The sequence below is a fragment of the Podarcis erhardii genome, assembly GCF_964252035.2.
Source record: "Podarcis erhardii genome assembly, chromosome: 8".
NCBI classification, from domain to species: Eukaryota; Metazoa; Chordata; class Lepidosauria; order Squamata; family Lacertidae; genus Podarcis; species Podarcis erhardii.
In genome coordinates this window covers 30,456,566-30,477,301 of record NC_138499.1, presented here as the reverse complement: position 1 = coordinate 30,477,301, position 20,736 = coordinate 30,456,566, and the positions used below count along the sequence as shown (strand labels likewise).

General features: G+C 42.1%; 1 protein-coding gene across 7 annotated transcripts in view; it reads right to left on the bottom strand.

The window, feature by feature from the left end:
- Positions 1-20,736, bottom strand: part of PAG1 (phosphoprotein membrane anchor with glycosphingolipid microdomains 1) — a 92,371-nt gene that overhangs the window by 10,727 nt on the left and 60,908 nt on the right. For 3 of the 7 annotated variants that reach the window (XM_081874509.1, XM_081874510.1, XM_081874511.1), the window contains one exon: positions 6,845-6,928. The exons of 3 other annotated variants lie outside the window; for them this stretch is intronic. The gene's annotated coding sequence lies outside the window, so the exon portion shown is untranslated. The remainder of the gene's footprint in view (positions 1-6,844; positions 6,929-20,736) is intronic. One more of the 7 variants, XM_081874512.1, reaches the window with a different exon arrangement.

Genomic DNA, 20,736 nt, shown 5'->3' with positions numbered 1-20,736 from the left:
TCAGAGGCACCATTCTGAATCTAATGGGAAAATGGGAGAGTTTGTTTGAGGTTGCACAGGTGTGTTGCTGTCAGATTGAACTGGCAGCTATCTTGGCCACTATTTCTCCTCACCAATGTGCCTGGAATGATGCTGTATCACAACATAGCACCTGATGAGTTCATGGCAGAGTCAATAAGCAAAACTAGTCACTTCCTGATTAGTAGCTACGTCTTTTAGCCCACTAAATGTCTGCAGGTGAACAAATTTAGAGAGGGAAATGATGGTATTTCATAGCAATGAATCCAGACTAAATTTGTTGAATTTAAGCCCCAGTGGGAACCAAGCCTGCCAACCAAGTTTTCCATGTGGATTTCGGTGGGACCCTAGTGCAGCTAACTTAACAGTGCAATCCTATGCACTCAAAAGTAAGCCTCCGTAATTTCAGTGGGACTTATTTCTAGGTATGTTGTAGAGGACTGCAACCATAGTCTGGATCCCCCTCTTTAATCAAAAAGAGGAAAACCAATAGGATTATGGGGCTTGAATCAAACAGTAGCTCTACTTATAGGAGGCCCATTGAAATTAATGGGTATGGCCAACTTAGACCCATTAATTTCAGTGCATTTAATCTGGGGAGGACTTAGTTGGCTACAACCCTAGAACTGTAAATAAATATATTTTAACAACTCTGGATAAAAGCAAGAAAAGGAAAAGTTGTAAGTATAACATCGATGAAGATGAACTGACACATCTATTTGTCTACTAATTTGCATTAATTGTCTATACAACAGCCAATTTTTTAAGGTTCAGATGTCCCAGTTGGATAGTCATACACAGAAATACTCATTTTAAAAAGCCAAATTGTGCTGCAGTACTGTATTTATCCAGCAAAGGAGCTTTAAAAGCAGATATTCAGGTTGGGTGCTGAACCACACCATGGAAAAATGAGATATACCCATTTGAAATAGCTGCATGTTAGCCAGGGGCATCTGTGGTAATCCTGAAAAGCTTGGCAGCATTTTCATACAATGGTAGTGAAACAAATGTTCTGTTCTGTTCTGTTTTTTTAAAATACAATACCTGTTTCTTGTCAGTAAAAGTTCAAGAGTGCCGGCACAATATGATCTCACTCAAAGCTTTTAGGAATAAGACAAAAGTAACAGACTACTGCACAAATTTACAATACTACACAAGTGATTCATTTGTCCAAAATCACTATGTATCGCCTGGATTTGCCTTCATTTGCCACATGCATGAAGACATTCTATGCAGTTAAAGTGGCAGAAAGAATGTGCTGCTGTCTGCATCCCAAGGTCTTGTGGTTACCTGAGCCCCAACACCAGTGCATTAGGCAATAACATGGATGACTTCCAAAGAGACAAATTCATGGAGGATAAAAGCTATCAGTGGCTTCCAGCCACAATGGCTACATTGTACCTTCACAGTCAGAAACAGCATGTCTCTCAATTCCAGGTGCCGGGAATCACAAGTGGGGAAAGTGCTATAATGCTCATGTCCTGCTTTCAGGCCTCTTATACAGGCATTTGGTTGGCTACTCTAAGAACACGTAGCTGAACTGGATGGGCCTTTTGTAGGCTCTTACATTCTTCATATGGCAGAGAGTAACCTTATGACCCCACACCGTAATGAGCAGTTCTGCTCCTGTGGAAGCAGGCTCTCGCCTTGCAGATGTCCATTCTGAATGCATGCATATTGGGGGTGGGGGGACAAAGATGGCTCAGAAGTTCTGAATAACCAAGGGATCTGAAAATTCTCCATCTTTGCTATTGAAAAAAAAACAAGCCTCATAGAATAAATATTAATTTGCACCAAGCTCTACCTATTTGAAATTAACTGATCTGAAATTCATGAAGAAACAGGGATACAGTGGTACCTCGGGTTACAGATGCTTCAGGTTACATACACTTCAGGTTACAGACTCCGCTAACCCAGAAATATTACCTCCGGTTAAGAACTTTGCTTCAGGATGAGAACAGAAATCATGCTCCAGCAGTGCGGCAGCAGCAGGAGGCCCCATTAGCTAAAGTGGTGCTTCAGGTTAAGAACAGTTTCAGGTTAAGAACAGACCTCCAGAATGAATTAATTACTTAACATGAGGTACCACTGTATTTGATTTACAGTGAGCTTCACTCCTAAGTAATTATTCTGAGCTCAAGCATACAGAATTTTCTACTCTCGTAGGTAACAAAAGTTTTTAATAGTTCACAAGCTTGTTAAATTTTAAAACTAGAAGTGTGAGCTTAAAGAACAATTCTGTTGTGATGTTGGAGCAGTTATTGCCTGTAGATGTGCTTGTTCAACTCTTGGGCACAAGGTGGCAGCATTAAACCACTGTTCCCTTTGAGTGCTCCAAAGCAATCACATTTTTGTAGACTCCCAATGCATTGTAACACAAGCCACTTTTTGCACCTTTGATTAACATTTCAGATATTTTAGTACAATTTAATTGTGGTCTTTTGCACAGAGTTCTGCATGTGATATTAACAAGCACATATTTGTGTCTCGAATGCAACTTGTGCACACGTAAATGCTGTTAACGCGAGAAAATCTATGTGTGAAAATGCCAGAGCTTAGCTTAACCTAGTTGACTTACAGTGGAGTCCCAGTCCAGCACTTCTACACAGGAAGGGGAGTTTGGTATTGTCTTATAAAACCAATATTATCTACATTTTAGTGGATTATTGTCCATATCTGATGCTTTATTCCCCCCCCCCCGGCATTTGTCATATAAGTGGACGGATTATGATAAGATGGCTAACTTGCAGATTCTGGATCTGCAGTTTTTAACACCGATGCTTACTTATCTAAAATTTCATTTCACTACCAGTAACTACCCTACAGGAATGTATTGACAACTTTTAATGCTATCCAGTCTGCTCACAAATGCATATTGTTGCATGCCACCCCAATCTATGAGAAGTGCAAGATTCTAGTGGTTCCCAGCACTTACCCAGGATTCCTTTTGGAATGAGGCATAGCAGAGACTGTGGTATCTTCATGATATATGGCTTATTTACACATATATACATCCTGAGCCTACAATGGAGGGCCTCACAGCATTAGTACCTCAAAAGGGTCTTGTTTCTCTCATAGCCACAGCCTTGGATTCAGACAGAAATCGAACATTGCTCTCTAATGTTTTACAGTCATACATCAGCTCCCAAATGCCTTAAGAGTCAAAAGTTCCGGCTCCCGAACAATCGAAAACCGGAAGTGAGTGTTCTGGTTTCCGAACGTTCCTTTGGAAGCCGAACGTCTGACAGGGCTTCCACGGCTTCTGATTGGCTGCAGGAGCTTCCTGAATCCAGTCAGAAGCTGCACTTTGGAAGTCGAACATTTTAGAAGACGAACGGACTTACAGAATGGATTCTGTTCGACTTCCGAGGTATGACTGTACTTCAAAGTAGCATCAATTCCCTGCTCTCTACTCTGGCTTTATCTGTTGAGGAAGAGGGGCTCCGTCTGGCACTGAGTTCTTTAATCCCCATCACCTCACCAAGGCTATTTCTTGGAATTAGAAAGCTTGATTAGCTTTTAACACTTCCTGGATCCAGGGAATGGAGAAGGCCGGCACCCTCTCCTCAAACACATAAAAATATATAGAGAGATTGCTTGCATATTAATTGCCACAGCAAAGTTTTAGAGCCATGATAAAAATCCTAAATATAACAAAAAGGTAAAAATAAATATACAAGCTTACAGAGAGATCTAGAAGGTGGCTGTGTGAGTCTTGGGTATCTGATTTTAATCCATTCCTGATACCCTACAAGGGAAAGGGGATGTTTTTTTCCAGAAGGAGTGTATAGAGCTTGTCAAAAGGTCCACATGAGAATGTGAACTTATCTTAAGGAATGGAATTTTGCTGGCTGTTTTGCTTATTACTATTTTGGACTAACTTAACAATCATACTTCACTCCAGTGGAAGCTGCGAAGTCATGAGAATTCCACACTTACATCTTTCAAAGCTAGTGTCATTCTGATTAACTGATCTTGAGAGAAGCTTGCTCTCACCACTGTTTCTGCCCTGTCAAAATATGGAAACACTGTACTGCAAAAGGATAATGTTTTTTTAATATGTGTCAGGAAAATCCATACAAAGGAAGGACTCCGCCATAAAGCCACAGATAAGCACAAGAGATGTGCTAAAACAGGATCAGTCAGTCCAAAAGATTATTGCAAAAAGCATGCATGAGATAATCAGAGATGCAGATGCACTCAAGCTGTCAAAGCTCAGTTTTAACACCTTTTCTGTTTATTAGGGTGTTGCCGTTATTTCTAATCCAATTTACAATGTTCAGTGAACATGTGTGAACTGTAGCTACAAAGATGCTATAAATTCCATCTTTTTAAACACCCCCTTGCTTGATACCAAGGTAAATGAGGCGTGTATGCATAGCCAATTACATTGAATATGGGTATGTGAACACATATGCACACATATATTTTTCAAATGCAAACCTGCTGGTAGGTTACGATCCTTTCATTTTTATCTTTTCCAAGGAACACACAATCAGAGAGCTGCTTTTTATTTCTTTTTGAATATGCAATTGGGTCTCCAGGAAAAATAAAGCTGATCATTAATAGTCATTTAAATAAGAACAAATGGTGCCCTTTTCTTATTTTGCCTCTTTACTTATTTTATCATCCAACAATCTGTTTCAGACAAGGAATTTCCTCTTGTTTCCTCAAATTCCTAAATTATCCCTTTGACCTCTGCAACCTGGTACATATTCTTATCATTCCATTGGATTTGCTCTCCCCTCTTGAAGATTTCTGGCAGCTAAGCTCAGAGCTCTTTCCTGTGCCCATTTGTCACGGATGAACTTTGTTCCACCTTTGACAGTGTCAATCAGCTCCTTCTCATGCTCTGAGACATTTTGCTTTTGGAGAATTGTTTGATTTCTTCCCCATTCTCCTCCCTTTCCTCTTGCTTCTCTGGGTGCTGTTTGGCAGGACTTCTGGTCCTTGTTGCACCCCAAGAGCTCTCTTTTTAGGACTCCCCCCCATATCCCTCTGCTTCTCCTTCAGGGCAGCCGCTTTCTTGTCTACACTGGAAATCCAGTCTCATGACTGCCAGGCATACACTTCTGCACTGGAAGTACAAAATGTCCTCATCAGATTCCATTAGTCCTGAGAGAGCACTTCAAATGCCACCCATTTTACCACCATCTCCTTATAGCTCAACTGAAAATCCCAACCTTTGCCCCTCAAATATCCTCCGACTTTTGCATTGCCTGACAGACCCACCGTGGATGGTGCAAGATTTACTGCCGCCTGAAAGAGAATTGCCACTGCTTTTTCTCCAAACCCTGCCTCTGTGTACTGACCTCCCCCTCATTTGCTTTTGCCCCCCCCCCATACAGAAGTGTCTCAAGTCCTGGGTCTCCAAACCGACAGTCCCCCACTCTGAGGAAAGACCCTAGGAAATGCAGGGTCCCTAAAGAGTTGAGATGTTCTGGGAGAGATTTCAGCCACCCTACCCAGACAGAATACAGTGGTACCTCGGGTTACATATGCTTCAGCTTACATACACTTCAGGTTACAGACTCCGTTAACCCAGAAATAGTACCTCGGGTTAAGAACTTTGCTTCAGGATTAGAACAGAAATCGCACTGCGGTGGCAGCAGGAGGCCCCATTAGCTAAAGTGGTGCTTCAGGTTAAGAACAGTTTCAGGTTAAGAACAGACCTCCAGAACGAATTAAGTACTTAACCCAAGGTACCACTGTATATATAAAGTTGTGCAGATCGTAACCTGCATTTTATTATATACATTGCTTAAAGAGAGTTTTCTGATGAAGGTGTCTACGACTTTTTGCCAAATAAGAAGAAACCTATTGTGACCATATTTCAACACAGAAAAGAAAGGCCATGGGTCCACACAAGGTCTCCTGTGCTCTGAAAACTAGACCTTATGTTTCATTCTGAGCTCATCATGACTTCAAAACTATTGACCTGCAAAGCTGTAGACAGAAAAATCCAAACTGCTTGCTGCCCCCACTGAGGCTCTCTGAAGCAGCAGAGCTACCACCCCATTTGCAGCCCGCCCACCCACAAAGGTGGTTGCAAAAAGTTGGAGATAGGCAGACTGGGACCAATCCCTGGGACACCTGCAGTTTAAATAAGGAAATAAATAATTGAGCCCCACTCAGGCCTGATGATGGCTGTGAGAGCCATCATTGGCCACCTTAGCCCCACCATTGGAGCAACCTAATTTGGGAACTTTCATCAGGCTCTGCTGGCAGGTATGTCCCATTTGGTGGGTGGAAGGGGGGGGGTCTACATCCCAGCAGAGGGATGCAAGTGTTACTCTGACAGCAGCCAAGAGGAGGCTGCAAAGTGAGTGGAGGGATGTGCCCGCACAATTGAAACCCCCCACAGTCTGGCATAAGGCGAGCTTGGATTACAGCCTGAGTTAGCCACGCTTCAGATGGAAATTAAATGGAACAGTAGTTCAAATTGCACAGCACCTATCTTGCATGCCAAGGGAACCCAAAAATTGATAGCAGAGGCATCACGGAAGTGTTCATGAATAGTAATAAGGTGATGCGTTGTTTCCTATGGGCTTCACTAACTACTTAATTAATGTCTATAGTGTGGTACTTAGGGAATGCAGCCTTACCTAATAAATGACCACAGCATACATTATTGCCTAATTATGGTATATCATTCTCTCTCTCTCTCTCTCTCTCTCTCTCTCTCTCTCACACACACACACACACGAGTTTCAGGAATGTAATTACAGTGCTTATGCATTAAGAGCTTACTGATGCAATCCCTGCCTCCCCTAGTTCCAAATTCTCAATGGTTTCCTGGATATAATATACAGCCATGATCACTTACACTTAAAGAATTCAATTGTTTAGACCTCCACCAGGATTAGAAAAGGGTGATCCGAGCTTGGAATATGTGAGCTTTGGCATCTGCCTGTCAAAGAGAGAGAGAGAGAGAGAGAGAGAGAGAGAGAGAGAGAGAGAGAGAGAGAAACCATATAATTTTTAACATATAACAATAATTTTAAGATTGCATATGTCATGTACTTTGTCTGTGAATTTGCGTGCAATGACTTTTGACATACTATATTTGGTTTTTTAGTTTGTTTTTATTGGAGTGATGTAATTCCAAAATGTATCTGCAAGCGGTATATGGCAAAATTTCAATTAAAATGGTTTCAAACAAGAAAAAGAAAAGAAACAGCTGAGGATTGATTTCCTAGCAAGAAGGTAAACTGTATTCTGGAGTCCAGCAACCAAACCAGTCATAAAAGCAGAATGAATTTGGAAGCATTTTTTTCACCCTTACATTTACTTATTTTTTGACACATGGTGTAAGGCCAGTGCCACTTAGGCAGGGAAAATGCACGCTGATAGCTTTTTAGCTTGATGTATGTGTGAAGAAGCAATAAAAAGCCCAGAAATTAAAGCTCTCTTCATGAAATGCGTTTTTCAGTTGTGACACCATAAATTTGTGACAGCTGACAGTTCCAGGAGAGGCAGAGCTAATTCAATTTTAAAAGCGTTGTTTGCAGAAGCACTTTGACTGTGCATAATTTTACCTTGCTAATTAAAGCAGTTGAAAAGGCTTTTAATGTGTCAGTGCTCCAGCCCTTGCTGTCCTTGACAATATTTTTCACTTCATCTTGACTACAGATGCCATCCATTCTCAAGATCGCATCTGTTTCTCTGACCAATTTCCCCATTTTCCCCTTGGGACATCTCATGCCAGTAGACACACCATAGTCTTGGGCAGTTTCCTAGAGGAAACTGAGTACAGTGGTGCCCCACAAGACGAACGCCTCGCAAGACGGAAAACCCGCTAGACGAAAGGGTTTTCCGTTTTGGAGGCGCTTCGCAAAACGAATTTCCCTATGGGCTTGCTTTGCAAGACGAAAATGTCTTGCGAGTTCCTGTGGTTTTTTCCCCCTTCCCCCCTTTTTCTAAGCTGCTAAGCCGCTTATCAGCTGATCCGCTAAGCCGATAAGCCGCTAAAAGCCGCTAATAGCGCTACTCCGCTAAGCCGTCAATGGGCTTGCTTCGCAAGACGAAAAAACCGCTAGACGAAGAGAATCGTGGAATGGATTCTTTTCGTCTTGCGAGGCACCACTGTAATACCTGTATTAAGCTGTAGAATACTTTTGCAGAAAGTGTCTGTATATGAGCAGAACTGAAACCATGCTCACCACACCAGGCGTCTTAGAATAATAATAGAATTGTAGAGTTGGAAGGGACCCTGAGGGTCATTTAGCCCAACCCCAATGCAGGAATCGCAGCTAAAGAATCCGTGACAAATGGCCATGCAACCACTGCTTAAAAACCTCCAAGGAAGGAGAGTCCACAACCTCTAGAAGGAGTCTGATATACTGTCGAACAGCTCTTACTGTCGGAAAGTTCTTCCTGATGTTTAGTCGGAATCTCCTTTCTTGTAACTTGAAGCCATTGGTTCAAGTCCTCCCCTCCAGCTCGGGGAAAAACATGCTTGTTCACTCTTCCATGTGACAGCCCTTGAGATATTTGAAGATGGATATCATATCTCCTCTCAGACTCCTCTTTTCTAGGCTAAAGATACCCTGCTCCTTCAACTGCTCTTCATAAGGTTTGGTTTCCAGACCCTTTATCACCTTAGTTGCTATTCTATGCACATGTTCCATCTTGTCAACATGCTTCTTAAGCTGTGGTGTCCAGAATTGGACATAGTATTCCAGGTGTGGTCTGGCCAAGGCAGAATAGAGTGGTACTATTCCTATTACTGACCTGGAGACTATACTTTTGTTGATGCAGCCTAGAATAGCATTAGCTTTTTTTTTGCTGCTGCATCACACTGTTGACTCATGTTAAGCTTATGGTCCACTAAGACCCCTAGATCCTTTTCACATGTACTACTAGTAAATCAGGTGTCCTCCATCTTATATTTGTGCATCTAGTTCTTCCTGCCTAAGTGTAGAACCTTACATTTGTCCCTATTTAAACTCATTTTGTTAGTTTGTGCAGAATTCTCCAATCTGTTAAGGTCCTCTTGAATCTCAATTCTGTCTTTAGTGGCATTAGCTATCCCTCCCACTTTGGTGTCTTCTGCAAATGTGATGAGCATCCCCTCAATTCCTTCATCAAAGTCGTTTATAAATATGTTGAACATCTGAATTACAAACAGATGGAATTTAAAGAAACAAAAGACTCAGAAATTTCATTTAATCCCTCCATATGTTGCTGGACTACAGCTTCATTCATCCCTGATAGTTGGCCAGAATGACTGGGTGTGAGCATTCCAATATTTAGAAAAACAAACAACTGAAGATTTCAATTCTTATGAACTCAGCACAACTGAAAGCAGCAGTTTACAATCACTTTAGGTGTTCTTCCAGATGCATTTTGAAACACACTGCTTTTCACTAGCATATGCATGCCACAGGTACATTATGACTTGTTTTACTTCTGGAACACCCATTTATAATAAATAAAACACAAACTGAATTTGTGTTAAATTGTTTATATTTGCACTATGTTCATTTTACTGGCCTCCTTCCCTCCTGCACAAGCAGAAATATAAAATCACACATTTTGCCCAAGGCATTGAAGCAATGAGAGCTATTCCATGGCTCTGGGAGAACCATTTAAAATTAGTAGGTTTCCTTTCCCTTTAATCTGGCAGGATAAATATAATTATAAGATCTAATAATCTGCTACTAATATAATATTGGAAATCTTCACAGCTAAAGCATCACTCCTTCCAAACATAACTGGGTTAATTTTCTTAATAATTATGAAGAGGGGACATGGAGAGGCTTTTCATAACATTTTGCATGGCGAGTGAGTTTCCAAATCTGATAAACCCAAAATAGCAGCCACACACATATCCTGTCATACTTTCTTAGAAGCTGATTGAATCTTACATGGAACTGCACTTAAGATTTCTGTTTGGATAAGGTCTCCTGATAAGTATGCACATCACCAAGTAACATATCATATGCTAGCTCACAGTCAGACTCACATGGCCCAAAATGAGAAGGGTCTGGAATTTTGCAATCAAACATTTAAGAGAGATCCCCACAAAACTTGAGGGAGGAAAAAGGAATAAGCATGAACAAATGTTATAAACACTCAAGACACAATAGCCCCCTGACTTGGGTAGCTGCAGCCAGTTAATACTCAGTTTCAAACTCATCATTGCTAAGGCCCTCAGTTCTTTTCTGTTCAGACTGGCTAAATTTCTACATATTCCAACTTTTCAAGTAAGCTAGCAAAAAATAAGTGCTGCATTTTAAAAAAAATAAGGAAGGGAAACATAGAGCTTGATAAATGGCAGATGTTCCTACAGAACAGGATGAGCAGGGTTCCGCAAGACACTATTAGCAATCGTGTCCTGACCCATAGTTAGATGCCCTGGAAGATGCTGGTTTACACAGAATGTATAAAGAACTACTTGAACTACTAGGCACAGTGGCTGTGTTCTACCTCCACTATACCAGTTGCTGAATCATAGGTGGGCAGAGTGCTGCTTAGCTCATGTCCTGCTTGCCGACTTCCCAAGTGTGTCTGATTGGCTACTGTGAAAACAGAATGCTGGATGAGATGAGCCATTGGCCTGATTCAGCAGGCTGTTCTTATGATGGTCTTACCTTCTTATGTTAACCTTTTCTCAGTATGGTTGAGAAGCTCTACCAAGCTTGGTCCTTTTAGACTAGCTCAGGGAGTGCACAGCTTGCATTATACAGATCTTTTCCGACTGCCTAGTACCCAATATTTTGACAAAAGTTAGAGGACACTCTCTCAAGTGTATCGCAACTCACATAACCTGCTAGCAGAAGATCCTGCCCAAAGTCTGAGATGCAACAGGAAACTTACAGAAATTTGGCTCATCTTTATTAAATAATGTGCATGCAAGGCTTGGAATCTACACTGACACTATATGGCTAGAACACTACTTGTCATTTTGCAAGCGACACTTCAAACATCATCTTGACAGTTAAAATATCCTTCTGTCTGCTGTGATTAGTTTCAAGGCCATTTTACTTTATGGTACTTGCAAGGTACCTTTATGGTACATTTGCTTCTCGAAGTATTTTAATTGGATCGCAAGCTGGCTCCACTGTAGTGACTTTAGCTATCTAAAGCAGTCCAGCAACCTGAACTGTATGTCAAAGATGCTCGGGACTGAATCACTAGTTGCTTCTGCAGGTGCCTGGAGACATGACTTGTTCGCAGTGTTTTAATTATGGATGTTTCTGTTTTAATCTTTGTGTAACTGACTTTTTAATTTTGTTAACAAACTTAGAAGCCTCTTGTGCCATTAAGTGGCACACAAACCCATCCTGTAATAAAAGGCAGGCGGTAGTCTCTCCCCTCCCCATTTGCCTGAGCGCTTATGTGCTGCTTTCAGACATTTTCAGTACAACTCAGCACACTCGCCATGTGATAAGCAACAAGTATCACTATTTTGTGTGGGATAAATGGAAGTGCAGTTTGACCTTAGGGCTTAGTCGTATTATTAGAGCAAACAATCTGCTATGCTCTTGTACAGCAGCTTCTGTAAACAGACAGGCGGCAAACAAAGGGGGAGCTTTACAGAGTTTAAAATAGAAAATTGCCTTTGCATTAACAGGCTTATGGCAAGGTTACTTATGGCACATTTGCCTTTAGGACTCAGCAGGCGTGCAGTGCAGCATATTGTGTCAAGCCATCTGCTGAACAGGCAGAATCGATCTCAGAGTCTGTGTGTCCTGCTTCGCTTGCAGATTTACCCACTGTGACTAAACACACCCACAGAAGTCAAGATTTTTTTGGGGGGGGGGAGGAACTCCTCCAAACAGTTGGATTTGACCTTTCCAGGGCTGGGTGGCAGAAACTTAACATTTTCTATTTTCAAGGGAGAAAAGAGATAAGCTCTGAACACATTTCAAGGGAAATGCAGTTTGAAAGCTTTGCTCTTTTCCAAATCTGAGCTTCAAACAAATTTCACATGGTAATTATAATAATTGAGATGCCAAAAGCATTTTATATTTACATGGTGCTGTATAAATACTGACTAATTAAGGTTCACCATGATTTTGCTGGGAGAATAAAAGACTGCATCTTTTTTTTTGGATCTGAATGAGAAGGTTGAAACAGAGACAACACTAGTTGCACACCTGAAACTGGGATTAGAAGTGGGTCCTGAAGGGTTTTCTTTTCTATTTTTTAACACCTCAAGCAAAAAAAAAAAAAAAAAAATTACACTCCTCTGCTCTAGAGTGGAATTCTTTTTACAAATTACACCCACATACATCCCATATAAAGAAAACACACACACATATTGCTTAGAATTTGCCACCTGAGGTAGACTACTTCACATTACATCGTGGTGAGGTCAACCCTGAATTTGTCACTCCTAGTCCATTTCAGTCTGCTGAAGAAAGCTGGGAAGAACTTGGCAGCCACACAATGTTCCTGTTCCAAATACTGAGTGACAAGAAATCTGCTTTCTGAGAAACTCTTTGCCAAACGTCTATTACTCAGGAAGAATCATGCTGACTTCTTGTCAGAGTCAAATCTGCCTCAGATGCTCATCTAGCTCTTGCTACATCGCTGCACCCATCTTTGGACTACTGTAATGTGTTCTTCATAGGGATACTTTTTAAGGTGACTCAGAAACTCAACTAATCTAGAATGTGGCTGCTAGACTGCTGACTGTGAGTGAACACTGGAACCATATGACACCAGTCCTAAAGGATCTACTCTGGCTCCCAGTACATTTCCGAGCACAATTCAAAGTGTCAGTGCTGTCCTTTAAAGCCCTAAACAGCATCGACCCTGTATACCTGAAGAAGCGTATTCAACCCCATTGTTGAGCCTGGTCACTGAGGTCCACCTCTGAGGGCCTTCTGGAGGTTTCCTGCGAGAAGTGAAGTTACAGGGAACCAGGCAGTGAGGGTCTTCTCGGTAGTGGAGCCTGCACTGTGGAACACCCTCCAGTCAGATGTAAAACAGATAAACTACTATAAGACACTTAGAAGACATCTGAAGGCACCCTGTATAGGGAAGTTTTAAATGTTTGATGTCTCATTGTGTTTTTATATTATGCTGGAAGCCGCCCAGAGTGGCTGGGGCAACCCAGATATAAATAATAAATGATATTCGTAGGTGCTACAGAATGTGGGGAAACCCAGTCAGGAAGACTCTGCCAGGAATAATGCTAAGGTAGGCTTTCCTAAGGGGAAGGGATGCAGCTCAGCAGTAGAACAGCTGCTTTGCATGCAGAAGGTCCCAGGTTCAGTCCCAGGCACCTCTAGGTAGGGCTGGGAAAGAATCCTATCTGAAACCCTGGAGTGCCATTACCAGTCAATGTAGACAATGTTAAGCTAGGTGAACCAATGGCTTGATTCAGTGTCAGGAAACATCCAGTGTTCTTAGATTCCTGCTAAGTTTCTGATCCTAAACCTCTGCTACCTTGTGAGATATCTTCTGGAGAAGAACAGGCTAAGGAGGAAACCCTACACAAATCCGGAGTGGAGTCCCTAAGACAGCTGGTGTCAAATGTATTGCTCTGTTTTCCTTTGGACCACTTCAGCAAGAGTGAGAGGAGGTCTTGTTGTCTGGGGCAGGCAGCCTAGGACTTCCATACATACTGCCCAGGCTTGCACCCCAGGAAGGTCACCCAGGAAAATAGCCTTGGGTGATTTCCATGTTCATGCTGAGCCTCTCTGAACAGCTGGCTTGGGACATCATGGTTTCCATGGGGCTAACTCGAGTGGTTATTGGTCCACCACATTCAGCAAGCCATACCCAGGCTTTCATCTTTGTTCCAATAGCAGAGATGGGTGTTCTGATGGGGGGGGGGGATGGAAGAGTTGTACAATCCAGTTCGCTACCTTGGAGGTTTTTAAACAGAGGTCAGATGGTCCTCTGTCAGGGATTCTTTAGCTGAGATTCCTGCATTGCAGACTGTTGGACTAGATGAGCCTTGGGATGCCTCCAACTGTATAGTTCTTTGATTCAGTTCTATGACATACCAGTTTCTGGTGAGCTTTGGACTCACAACAACAACAACTCACCTCTGCAGATGGTGGTGGGGAATTCAGGTAGTCCTGGAAACAAATGGAATCTGATGGATTCCTGAAAGCTCTAAGGGGTTTTCTAGTGGTTAGAATTGGTGATTCTGCTCAGGTTCTGATCTCATTGTGCAATGATGAGACACAACAGGCCACTGACAGCCCCATCAACTCGGACTGGTTATATACCCTACTATATATGTTTCACCCCAATGCTTGCGGTTTTACAAGTGCTGCAAAACTGGCCAAAGACTGCAGCATACTCAAGTAACTTGCACTAAGATTAGAGCAACCTGGTTGCCAAGCAACCTTTTTGTTTAGCAGAACATAATACACAGCAGCAGCTTGTCAACTGGGGAAGTTGTAATCAGGTACAAGGACTGGCTTAATGGCTCGTGAACACTTAAGTCATCATGCAATTTGCTGTGCTTTTCTCCTCAGGAGTTCCCATGGGGAAGAAGCACTTGGTGGAGCTTCTTAGATGAAAAACTTGTAGATGGACCAAATCAGGCTATTGGACTCTCCACCACTTGACCTTTGAGAGTACCTTTCCCACCAAGAGCAGTAAAACCATTCTGAAGGCGAAAGTGAACACCCAAGCTTACAAACATGGATCCATTATATTGGAAAGGGTCACAGCTCAGCAGTAGAGTATTTGCCTTGCAAGATCCCCAGGAAGTGATCTCAAAGAAGGGCTGGGAAAATGCCTACCCGAAAAACCCTGGAGAGCCACTACCAGTCAATGTAGACAATTCTCAGCTAGATGCATAGCTGTCAACTTTTCCCTTTTCTTGCGAGGAATCCTATTCAGAATAAGGGAATTTCCCTTTTAAAAAGGGAAACATTGACAGCTATGACTAGATGGCCCAATGGTCTGACTTTAATAGAACTGTAATAGAACTCCTGCATGCAAAGTGCTTTACTATCCACAGTCATATGAATAAATCAATTTGTGGAGTGGGTGAAAAGGGGAAGCGAACATGCCTTGCAGCCATAGCTGTTACGGGGTTTGAATTCCATCACTGGAGCTCTGAAACAAACACTCTCCACTGATCCACTTCCATAAGCAAAAACATATGGTTAGTCAAAGGCCTTCATTCAAGAGTGCCTTACTTCAGGATTAGGGGCTTAGAACTGAGGCACTCCTAAGGCACTAGAAGACCTGCAGTAAAGTTTCTGTCGGATACCATTCACCCTAAGAAACCTCAGCCCTGTATACTTGCACAAGATAGCTAGCAGCCTTCCAAATGCTGCTTTTTCAGGATGAGCAAACCCAAAGCACTAACTTCAAAGCCTGAGGCACTGGCAGCTGCTTTAGCTAGAGGTTTCTGCGTATCCCTAAATAACCTCACAGATAACAACCATACTTCTGTGGTTGTAAATCTCACCATTATTGTGATCTGTGTATTGAAGAATGCCTTTGAAGTATGGATATTTTAAAAAGAGAGATCTCTTCACTTATAACTATGCTGCTAGTTATTCAAAATATTGTTAAATCCCTGTCTAGACCTCCCATTACTATGTCTTGAGCCTCAGACATGCATAAAATGGATTATGAATTTAAATGAAGTCTAGCAGTATTCCTAACGCTGGACAAAATAAACATAAAATGCACACTTGATTCCTGCCTTTAGAATACTTCTGTGCTGTTAGTAATCCAAACAACACTGTCAAAGGCCTCTATAAAAATACCAACAGTGTTTTTAAGTCTTCCAAGAGCAAATATCTGGAGAGATTGCCATCCCATTTCTATTATTCTACTGTAACATATAATAAAAGCAACTCACAGGAATAAGAGGATTATCCTTTTAGAGTCTCAATTTGTGGCTTTATTTATTTATTTATTTATTTTTAGAGCTCACCAACTATTCTATTCCCTGACTTTGTAATTAACTATATCTGCACACACAAAAAATAAATAATAAAGACTGTCTGCTTATTGTCAAGTAGCTTACAATGTGACTCATGTAACACACATCATTTAACTGTGTGCAAAATATGCAGGGTGATGGCTTCACATCTGTTTGTGGTTATTTTGCTACTACTTCTACCCTCCTCCACCCTTCCTGCTTTCAGTTGCATTTTTAAAAAACCCCAAACCCTCTACGGTAATTTCTGAACGGAATATCTTCCATTAATCTTCTTAAACACACAGTACAGTCCATCCAATACACTTAAGTCACAGTGATCGTAATAGAGTTTAAGCATGTGCAATTGTTTCTGGACTGCAACAAAACAAGAAAGAGTAGTCAAAAGATGGGGGGGGGGGACCTTCCCTGCATCACTACTGAGCAGCACCTCTTTCTTGAACAGGGGATTGTAAAGTAATTTATTTACTGCAAAGTGAGAAGCCTTTCAAAACGAAAAGAAGACCTTGTGAATAAATCAGTAAGTTTCCTCAGTGGCGGAGGAAGGGAGTGTGTGTGTGGGGGGGGGTGCTGTCCACCCCGGGGGTCATCCCAGAGGGGGCTGACAAAATGACAAAAATGTGAGGGGTTTTTTTTTTTAAAAAAATGGGCTCACGAAACTCTTTAGTTCAGTCAACAAATGTAACAAAATGTGGCTGGCACTGGGCACCACACTGCAGAGGCCAGCACTTATCGTGTGACCTGGAAGCGTGCCTGAACCACGCGTCTCTCCTGGGAGTGATGTGGTGGCTTGGGCACCTGCAGGCTCCGCGCTGCCTAAAATGGCAGTGTGGGACTTGCATCTGCCTTCCACCTCTCCCTCAGCTGCCCTTCAGCTGAGGGGGAGGCTCCACGCAGCGCGCCCTGCCCCCATGGGAAGCTCACCCCACCCCAGCTGCAGGACGCGCTGCTGTACCCGGCACCCGAGCGGCTAGCTACACTGCTGTGTTTCCTTTCATCAAATCATAGAAACAGGAGAACCTGTCTTATGTCAAGTCAGAAGATTAGTCCACCTAGCTGTGTACTGTGTGCACTAACTGGTAGTGTGATGGCCTCGGATTCAGATTCGGATGCTGAACGTGAAGAATCCCAGCCTGCACAGGATTCCCCGCCTCCAGAACCAGCTGAGCCGAGGCTGGGGCATGAGCCTGAAGGGTCCTCACCTGTGCTGGATCCTCAGGTGCAGGCACCAGCTGAGTCTGCTCGGGCTCCTGAAGGGGTGGCGGACCCATTGCCTGCAGGTGCTCCACTCTCAGCCCCGGCAGAGGAAGCTGAGGTTGCCTCTGGGTCCGGTAACCTCTCCTGAGCTGCAGAGGCTCAGGGCAGAGAGGCGGAGGGAACTAAGTTCCCACAGGAGGAGTGCTCGCCTCCAGGCCAGGAGAGGCGAGTCACCTGAGGATCGGGGCCGCCCTGTGCCTCGGGGCAGATAAAAGCCAGGCAGTCCCAGTCCCAAGTTGCGGGGGCAACTTCGTTGGTTGACAGTTCCTGCCTGAACCCTGTCCTGCTGGAGTTCCTTGACCTCACCCAACTACCTGTCCTGCATCCAGCTTCAACTTTTATGGACTGCCTCCATACTGCACCTTCGACCTTGGACTGGACTCAGACCTCGCCTCTTGTTAGCCCACAGGACCAGCACAGGTAGTGATTTGCCAGGGTTCATGAAAAGAGTCCTTTTCAGCCCAGGAATTGAACCTTGGGCATTCTGCATGCAAAGCAGATGCTAAGGCCCTCGCAAGTCAGCAGTGTGTCATGTTAGATTGTAAGTCACCTTTGAAGCACAAGAGAGATTCCAAAGCAGCTCATGCAGCACATAAGGGAGCAGCTGTTCCCTGGGTAAAAAAACAACAAGCAAATAAATGGTGCAAGTTCAGCTGAGTTCATGGACACTCCTACATGTACCTGAATTTATCCTCTGGATCACTTATTTGCATCACGAAACTTACCGTCTTTCCAATTTGGCCAAATTTATCAGCTGAAATTTGTACCTGAATTACACTGGACAAAACGGGTTTTCATGAAGCTAATCATGTTTCTCAGAGGAAAGGAAGGATCGCATTTGTTTTGCAGTGATATTTCCTGGCAACCTTTCTAAAGATTAATATAATACCCCTGGGACCCATAACGAAGTGCTCACTGCTAAGTGTTCCTGTTCAAGTTCCAGCCAGCCAGCCAACCAACCGTACCTTCTTCCAGAATACTCCAACTCATTCCCCCTGTATCTCTGTTTTTCTGTCCCCGCCCCCTGCCCCACAAAGTCATTCCACACCCAATGAGCATGCTTAGTACACATTGGGCTGGTTTGGGTACAGTGGTACCTCAGGTTAAGAACTTAATTCGTTCTGGAAGTCCGTTCTTAACCTGAAACTGTTCTTAACCTGAAGTACCACTTTAGCTGAGGGAGTCTCCTGCTGCCACCGCACCGCTGCCGCATGGTTTCTGTTCTCATCCTGAAGCAAAGTTCTCAACCCGAGGTACTATTTCTGGGTTAGCAGAGTCTGTAACCTGAAGCATCTGTAACCTGAGGTACCACTGTATTGCCCCTCACCTTAGGGTTTTCCTGCCCTAAAATTGCTTGTTACTCCTGAAAACCTTGGGACTCTCCTCTAGCATGCCTGCTAATACCTCTCTTTTGCATGGATGGCACTATTTTGACTATACAGGCTGCCTTGCTCCATCTATCCCAGTATTTCCTATATGATGTACTAATAGAATTTCAAAGCTGCTAAATTTACAGATTGTGTCATCAATTGTGCAATTTTATGTTATTTTAGAATCAGATCTCTCTGAAACTTCCTTTAAAACTTTCCATTATGTAAAATAGAGGAAGGATTGTTTCAAAAGTTTCCCTTCCCCCCATCTTTGCTTTACATTACTATCCCCTGGGGTAAATAAGACATCGGAGTAAACCAGGACACAGAATTATCATAGGTTAAGCAATCCCCCCCCACATTAGCAATCATGTTCATTTAAAAGAAGATCATGAGTCATGGGGATGGGGGAAATGTGCGCATGAATTCAACAGTGCTTAGTTTATTTATTGGTTGCTATTTTGTTAATGTTGTTAATGTTGTTTATAAATTATGACTGCTGCAGTACTTTGTGAATTGTAATTGTGCTGTTTAGCTTATTTGTTTTGTTAATAGTGTTTTGTAGACTTTAATTGTTTTACTAATAATTTGTTACTTATTCTATACAATTTATGTTGTATTTGTGATGTTCTATTATGTTATTGAGATGGTTGGACAGTGTTCTCGAAACTACGAAGATGAGTTTGACCAAACTGCGGGAGGCAGTGGAAGACAGGAGTGCCTGGCGTGCTCTGGTCCATGGGGTCACGGAGAGTCGGACACGACTAAATAACTAAACAACAACAATTATGTTATTGTTATTTATTGTTTGTAATCCACTTTGCTATTTGTGTGAATGAAAAGAGGCATAGAAATATAATAAAATCAATCAATCATTTTAAAACTGGCTGTAAGTATGAAAAACCTGACATTTATCAAAGAAGACTAATCTTTCTTTTGTCCCATGTTCACCGATTTTAACTCTTCCCTTCTCCTACAAGGAGAATGACAAAACCTAGTATTTCTTTTCCCTGGGAATTTCTTGTTTTTGATTAAGTGAATACAAACAACTACAGCTATCAAAACCCAGGCAGACGGCAGTGTCTCTCTTGGGTAATAAGAGCAAGATCTCTATTCTGATTTCCCTTAGTTATTTCAGCCAAGTTATATGTACTTGGCAATAAATTTGAGAAGCATGGCAGAAATGAAATTGCTCTATTTATATATTAACGGGGGGGGGGGGGATATATCCCGATGCCATTTTCTTTACTAACACTTATATATGGGGAAGATTTTCAATTAAGTTTTCATTTAAAGGTGGACCTTCCTATTCAATATTTTCCGAAACAATAGGTGGACAAAAACACAGCCATCCTTTGAAATTTGTATCTCTCTGACTTTTGCAATACAGTTCTGCTTCCAAGCAATGGGTATAACATTGTGTATAAAAATGTATATTCTAGGGCAAAGTGTAAAAATGGCTTTGCAAAAATAGGCATATTAGGCAAAACTACATACAAGAGAATTAGGAGAAATTTCATAATGATTTTTTTAAAACTACAAACTGCTATGGACAATTGAACTTAAGAGTAGAAAATTGACATGTTTGTCCATTCCTGCTCTTTGTAATGAAATTCTAACCAGATGATAGAGATATTCCAGTAACCTCTGGACAAGTTTCAACAACTGAGGTGCAATTCCATTAAAGTATAATGGAATCACAAACACAGCAAAACCAGAACACCCTGTGAATAAAACTCTAAGCACATTTACTAGAGAGTATGCCTCACTGAACACAGTGGGACTTTCAAGGAAACATTCATAGCCTTTCTTTGTAAGTTTAATTTCTTCAGAACAAGGAGATTAATAGCAAACACCTTAAAGTTCTTGCTCTTAACATAATCTTGGAATATGTATTTATTTAATTTTTATCTTCCAAGTTGCTCAGAGTGGCATGTCTGTTATCTCTCATCAATCTTAACTTTATAACAAATATGTGAGGGAAGCTATGATGGAATTGATGTAAGATCACTCAGCAAATTATATGGCTGACCACTGATCGGAACTTGGATTTCCCTGATCCAAGTCCAACACTGTCAACTATCCCACACTGTCTCTTGCACATTGCCTGAATAGTGAAATATTTAATCTAATTGTTAGTAATTGGGGGGGGGGGGACACAAGTCTTGCAATTCTATCAATACTAATCTGAACATATTTGTTTTGTACTTCAATTTCTAT